The 7,316-nt window shown below is 37.5% G+C and overlaps 1 non-coding gene across 1 annotated transcript; it reads left to right on the forward strand.

Moving 5' to 3' along the window:
• The first annotated feature begins 4,879 nt into the window (after positions 1-4,879).
• On the forward strand, positions 4,880-4,984 carry LOC140321153 (U6 spliceosomal RNA). Its single transcript, XR_011918838.1, has one exon. It is a non-coding gene; the product is annotated as a U6 spliceosomal RNA (small nuclear RNA).
• The last annotated feature ends 2,332 nt before the right edge of the window (positions 4,985-7,316 follow it).

Genomic DNA, 7,316 nt, shown 5'->3' on the forward strand with positions numbered 1-7,316 from the left:
ACTGTAAGTTGTAATATTAGAAAAAAGGAAAAAAAGTCTCCTGCAATATTTCTGTGGTTTTTGGTAGTCTGTAGCTTGTGTGACGAGGTCATTAAACATAACCACATAATGACTAAAAGCCTTCTACTTGGCTGTCCGCATGCCTGGTCAGACCTCATACAAATCCTGCCACCATGAAGTAGCATTTTTACAAGTTTAGGTGCTACAACTCATCACACAGAAAGCTGTCAAATCAAGTACCTGTCACTAACTTTTAACAATCCCCCAAATGCCCTCTGATGCCCCAGGCCATGAAAACCTATCAAGTTAAATGACAGGGAAGCACTACATTAAACTAAATATCCTCTAAATCCCCCCCCAAACCCATCACAATCCCCACATTTACATAACAGCAGCAAATGTAAAACACCATCAAACTAAAATTATTGATTTTAAATATTTTTCTCCCCTTCTCATCGAGAGCACTTGTAATTGCATTATATATGGTGCTGTAGAACATATTATACCAAGAGAACTTAAGGGGAAAGCATAGTGGGTGTTTATTCTGCATAAAGTTTGTGATATTATTGCGGCTTTTATATGTTTAAAATGAACTCCAGCCTTACCTCCATTCATGTACAGATGCATGGGCTCCTCTCCTATGCTTAAAGTGATGAAATTTGATTTCACCCCATGCTGGGAGATGCTCACAGTGAACAGAAGCTGCAGAAAGTCACATAAAACCTTCATAAAAGCCTTCTTGGCTGGAGCAAATTCAGCAATCATCTAGCTTTTTCCTCCCAACCTTTCTGTCGTTGGTCTAACCCAGGGGTCAGCAAACTCCAGTAGTTAGCTCCGGCCCAACGCCCCCTGGCGGGTCGCCGGCCAGATCTGCCAGATGGCGTTAGAAACTACCAGAGCCGCCGGAGCTCCGGTGTCGCCTCCTTGCTGTGGCTTCCCTATTTATCGTGGCCGGCGTTGATACCTCCGCCGCCGCGGTAAATAGGGAAGGCTCCCTGAAGAGAAATCCCTCTCCTCCGCAATGCATACGAAGGAGAGGGATTTCACTTCAGGTCCAGCCTAGTGTACTCCCACCCACCCCATAAATGGTCCAGTGGCCATAAAAGTTTGCCGACCCCTAGTCTAACCCATTCATTCTTTTAATGTCAGTAAATGTTTATCACTAAATCTCTAAATTGCAGTTTGTTTGAACACCCACTTCTCCAGACTGAGACCCCATCCATGATGACTTTTGAGAGAACTACAGGATTTTGTGATAAAATCAGAAGGATATACACCACACCTTCATGGCCACTCATACCTGCAACAATCTGCCTACAAAACAGTACCTGCACTCAGGGGCTGCCCTGTGTTCTATGGGACCTGCATTTTTGCATGCATGGAGTAGTAAAGCATAGCCATTTTGTTGCAGTATAGGAAAGAGTGCCTGCATATTTATTATATGTAAAATTTAAAATCAAAGTTTTTGAAATAAGAAATAAGCTGGTTTCTATTTCTACCTGTACAATATAAACCTATTTTTTTAAGATAATACATCTACCAAAATACATTTGAAATGGAGATTGATACAAAAACTGTATTTAAATAAGGACCCACATAATATACAACACAATCAATATTTCTTCCTTCCACAGGATTTTATTAAAATGCAAAGTATAAAACAGGTAATATTTTGCATGATGCAGTAGTCTTAGATATTTTCGTTTGAATTAATAAATTGCAGAATAATTACAACACAGTTTAAATGCAAACTTCTCCAAACGGAGAGCTGCAGAATATATCCTTGGTGGGTAGGTTGGCAATGGCCAGCATACAGTACAGTGCACTGATACACCTGGATTTTTCCCCCTGCACTTTTTTGGACATCACAGATTACATGATCCAGTGCAGGAAGTACATGATGAATTACCAATGTAATTTGTGCAGCCTTTCTGCAGTGAGCATATCTAGGAACAACCCTCCCCCTCAATTGGCCCAGTGATTGATAACAGGGGCAGGAATAGCTTGACGCCTTACAATAATAGGTTAATCTAAACTATACAACCACAATTTATATCATATATTATTTTAATTAAAGTGTAAATTCAATTATTAAACGCCAAAATTACTAGCCATTTTTAAAAATCATAATCTACTTTTAAAATGATGCATGTTGATTGATTATATATAGTATATTGTCTAATAGTACTATTTCCATTCCTCACACAAGTACAAAGCAATAAACAAGATTTTAAAAAAATGTCAGTAATCCGTTCACAAAACCCTAAGGCCCGCATTATAAGCAATTACATGTTGGCTCCAGCGAACCATTGCTATCTGTAGAGAACTAGCCAGCTGCTCTCACAGTGGATGGCTACCTATGAGCGGGAAGATATAGCTCCATGTAGGCTTACCACGTGACTCCTGGTTTTTAAGCACAGTAAACATCTGTAATCAGAGTCACCAAATGACTTTTAAAATACTATACCTAGTTCAACAACGAAATATTGAAAAGTTTCCAGAAGTGTTTATTAAGACGACAGAGCTGAGCGCCTTGGAAGAGCTCATTAGCAAAAGGAATGAACAGTCCACAAATCTGCTTGTAATTAGATCATCAAAATATATTGGCACATTCTGCCTGGGTGGTATAGGTAATAAGCAACTTTCACTGATATTTCAAGAACAAGTGTGAAAACAAAGCATTCGTTTAATTGTACGTGTTTACTGCAGTGTGTGAGTTCTCTGGAGCTGGAAAAAAGAACACGTGCCCCTGCATTTCAGATTACTATATAATGACAGCATTAGACAGCTATCTGTGAAAAACAGGTCTGCAAATGTATCATGATTTGAAAACACATAAGGTCCTAATTAAACAATTTTCACTGCGCAACACTACTTCTACCTACAAAGCAAGCTCTGAAAACAGTTCCACCTTCTAGTCATTATTTCATGAATTGTTCAGATGGCCACTCAATTCATTTATAAACAGTGCTATACTCTTTGTTTTAGGAGAATCGACAATTTGTTTTAGGTTTGTTGTTAACCTTAAAGCCCAGCACCGATCCATTTCTTGTTTTTTTGGCTTTGAATACAGTGAGGATAGAGTAGAAGTTGTATTTCTGTCAGTGTTTTGTATTTGCCTTGGTAAAATGTCTTCTAGTTCTTGTCCGGGGAGAACTAGGATACAAGAAATTAGGAGACCTGGTGACACTGGGACAGAAATAAAAGCCTCAAATAGATGTTAAAACACCCTTTCTTTTCCAATAGCAATGTATTTGTTATGGCATTCTGTCTCCTACTTGGAAGATTTCCTATCACTTTCTGTTTCATTGACACCCTATCACCAGGACGCTAATTAAGGCCAATGCACATTCACATAGCAGTAAAAACTTGTCAAAGGCTCAATCCCTTTCTCCCTGCCTATTTGGACCATTTGGCCTTTTATACTTCATTGTGGGACAAAAGACAGCTATGTATGTACCATACATTTAAGTGGATAGGCACAATCTGATTCTTTGCCACCCTTGTCTTATCCAGCCCTTCCATAAGCTAAGAATTATTGTTTATTACTATGTAGGGTTGTAAGAGCAAGCTGTCAACATACCCTGATCTCTCATCTCAGATAGGGGACATTATTAACCAAACCAATTTTATAAATTGTCTGATCATATGTCTTTAGCAGGTATTTACTTGATTTACATACAGAAAAAATGAATGCCAAGTCTATATTCAGATTAGGTACTATCTTTCTCTATGAAGAACAGAAAAGTCTCTTTGTTGATCCCAGTGATCAGTAAGATTCCAATGGTCATACCAAGATTGGAAGATTTGTATCTGAGTAATTGCTATAGACAACATACTTTTCTCTCTCTTCTTTTCTCTCTGGCTTTTATCAGTCATCCTACCCATGTGCCCTACACAGTGCCCACATCCAAACCATCACACTTATTATTGTACCAGACTAATGCACACAGATATGGCGGGAAGTGACCTGCACACGTCTGTAATCTCTCCTAACAGCTGCCCAATTTCATATTCAGAGATGATAAGTGAAGTATCTGCTCTTTATGCATTCCAGGAACCAAAGTGAGAGGCTTGGCCTATAGACCAGAAAAACCTGCACAAACTGATCACATCATTTAAGCAAATAGCCCAGGGCAGGACAGTTAATTATCACACTCTTTTAAAACTACAAGGAAGCATTGTGTTACTGAGCTGCGCTGAGAAGCCATATGGAGGGGGTGTGTAGCTCTACTTAAGGCATTCAGCCTGAAAGGTGGTGGGTTCATTTGTTGCCCTTCTTGCACACTCTAGGGGTTACTACACAGCAACCAGGCAGTACATCATACGGCACTTTGGAGAGGCACTGTTTTGTCATTTGTCATTTGTGTCAACAGTAATAAATGCTTCTCAGTTTTCGGAAATGTGTTCTTTAAACAGATGAGTTTTACATGGGCTTACAGCGTTTCCAGTGTTTGTACTTGTGCTGAACATAAAGAATATTTGCAGAAACATTTCTTTCAGTTCTCATCTGCATGTATGTCGCTCCTGGATAACAAAATCTTGGGAAAATGTGTGCTACAATGACAGTTTTAAGTGCTTAGCTTATTTTTAAAGTTAATGATGTATTGAACATACAATACTTAATTCCACACACTGTGCAGATATGTACAAAGACAGTAAAGTAAAGACCGTTTCAAAGCTCCAACATTAAAAAGACATATTTAGAAGAAATTGTGGAATTGTATGCAGTGATAAGCATTAAAATAATGTACAATTCAGGAACTGGGTCTTTTTTTTAAAGTGTTGTATTGTTGGTCAGAAAACAAACATTTTTAGAAAGAAAAGTCAGTGATGTTCTAAGTATGGTTATGTCTTCCAGTTTGATCACATAAACAACGTCCTGACTTCGGCAAGACATATACTAAAACTGGAATGATAAAGAGAAGATTAGAATGACCCCTGTGCAAGGATCATATAAACACATTAATTAAATCAGGTATAGGTAGCAAACCTATGGTTAGAGCATTTGTCAGAGCATTTGCTTATCATGAACACTATTTAGGAGATGCATTAGGAAAGTGGGTGGGGGGAGGCACATTTCAAGGTGTCGTAATTATTTCTGATGACGAAACAGCTTTACTGCTCCATACCCAGTGCCATATGGAAAAGCACTTTAACCGCATAGTGGGTTTGGAAGTCAGCCACTGTCAAAAAAACAGACACTATGGATCTGATTGACCATAAGCCATCATAAACCAGAACAACCAAGGTCTGGTTCAAGTAGTCTCAGAAAAGCATGACATTCATGAAAACATTTGAAGGTCAACACAAGACAGCATCTTTACCAAACTACATTTGCACCAGAGCTGTGTCTAATCAACTTCTCAGTTTACTGGCCAATGGGAAAAAAATGACTTGACCAAGCTGTCAATCTTTATTACTACATCTCTAAGGAGTGTTCCTTTTATCCTCTGTCCATGGCTAATGAAATTCTTAATCAATGCTCAATAGAGACATGTGTTAAGGTGCGATACAGATGAAACCAATAACATTTGGTTGGAGGATGAGTAGGGTGGAGGTGAGAACTGTGAGAACAAACAAAATGTTGCTTTATTGCTTTAATATTTAGCTTGTGCCATTTTGGATCAACAACGTAGAGCTTACTAATATGGTATATATCCTGAAAAGGTTTACATCTTACCAATTATATAAAGGCACCAATTATATTGAATACAGATAGTAAGTAATTATAATGTAATTTAATAATAATATTAGTAATTTATGTTGAATAGATTGTAAACAATATATGTGTGTGTGTGTGTGTATATATATATATATATATATATATATATATATATATATCTCAATGTATCAAAGAAAATTCAGTGATTTTTTTTCTATATTTCACAACATTAGAAAGTTGCCTGTTGACCTATATATGAAACACCTATGGAAAGCCATGATGTAGAGTGTAGCCAGACCAAACATTTTTTTGCAGCTTTTTCATGTTATACAATATTGATCGACATTGATCAACACCAGTGGAAAAAAGTACACTGCAAATACTTAAGAAACAAGTGATCAAAGCAAGGCCTTTAGACTTCCACGTGTGTTGCTTCTTCAGCCAACTCTAATATTTTGATTTTGTGTTTGAAGGAAGAAGCATGTATCAGAGTACCACAGAAGCGTTCTGGAACTCTTCTGCTAGACATCTGACAGTATAGCAAAGCCAATCACAAGGCCACTTGAAGTAAACCGTAAACAACAGATCTTGTGAGCAGTGAATGAAGAGCTCCCTTTACAGATAGCTCTCCAATGCTTGGTTATCAGTAGTCACTATGTACACTTCTCTTATTATTGTTTGACCATAGACAGTATAAGATTTCTTTGGTTTATTATCCATAGCCTCTGTGGTTGCCCTGTTCAAAAAGGTGTTTTGCAGAACACTGCAGAGAAAAAACAGTGACATAATCAATCATAAAACTAATTTCTAGAAAGCCCAGGGACCCTATTATTTTTTCCCCATGAGTTGTGTTATGTTGCAAAAGTTATGTCAATCTGCAGACACAGAGACAAATGTGTATGTTCTCTTTCTCCAGAGAAGGCAAGGTTGTCAATTTCACATACAATTAAAATTTCAGCGTTGCTAAATGACGTCCCAGATAACAGGAATGTTTATGTCTCAACTTATAAAGATATTTCCTGACACCTCTTATCCTCTACATTTATTGTACATTTTAAATTGAGTCCTTCACATTTAAACTTCAAAATATCACTGTTTACTGTAATACCATTACGTCTGACTGATTCATTTGTGGACATTATCCCTTATATAAAGACCATTGAGAAATATGTGGTAATCCTTTATATCAAATATCATCATTGTTGTGAAATCCCATTGATTTAGGGCTATATTAAGCTTGAGTGGCAGTGTGGTATTGTTTTTTTCATTTTGTTTTCCTGTACTTAAATATTTCATCCAAAAAAAACTAAACAGGCATCAGGAAAACTTTTCTTTCTTCAACTTTAAGTTTCAAGTATGATCTCTGCTCGTACTGATCTTGTAAAGTGAACACACCAGTGCTCTGACCAAAGCTGCCATGTTGATATTGGGCATCACAGTCTCTGGCGCTATTGCGACTCTCAGAAGAGGTGCAATATTGTTTTGCTGCCTAGACTAAGACCAGGAATACTACTTTTCTGGTACAAAATAGTTTATTGAAACACATAAACAAATACAATTAACAAGGAGGAATACTACTTTTCAAAGTACTTCTAGTATTTTCGACTACACAATCAAATGCTTCCTCTTACACATGGATCATACTCCAAAG

The sequence above is a fragment of the Pyxicephalus adspersus genome, unplaced genomic scaffold, assembly GCF_032062135.1.
Source record: "Pyxicephalus adspersus unplaced genomic scaffold, UCB_Pads_2.0 Sca928, whole genome shotgun sequence".
NCBI lineage: Eukaryota > Metazoa > Chordata > Amphibia > Anura > Pyxicephalidae > Pyxicephalus > Pyxicephalus adspersus.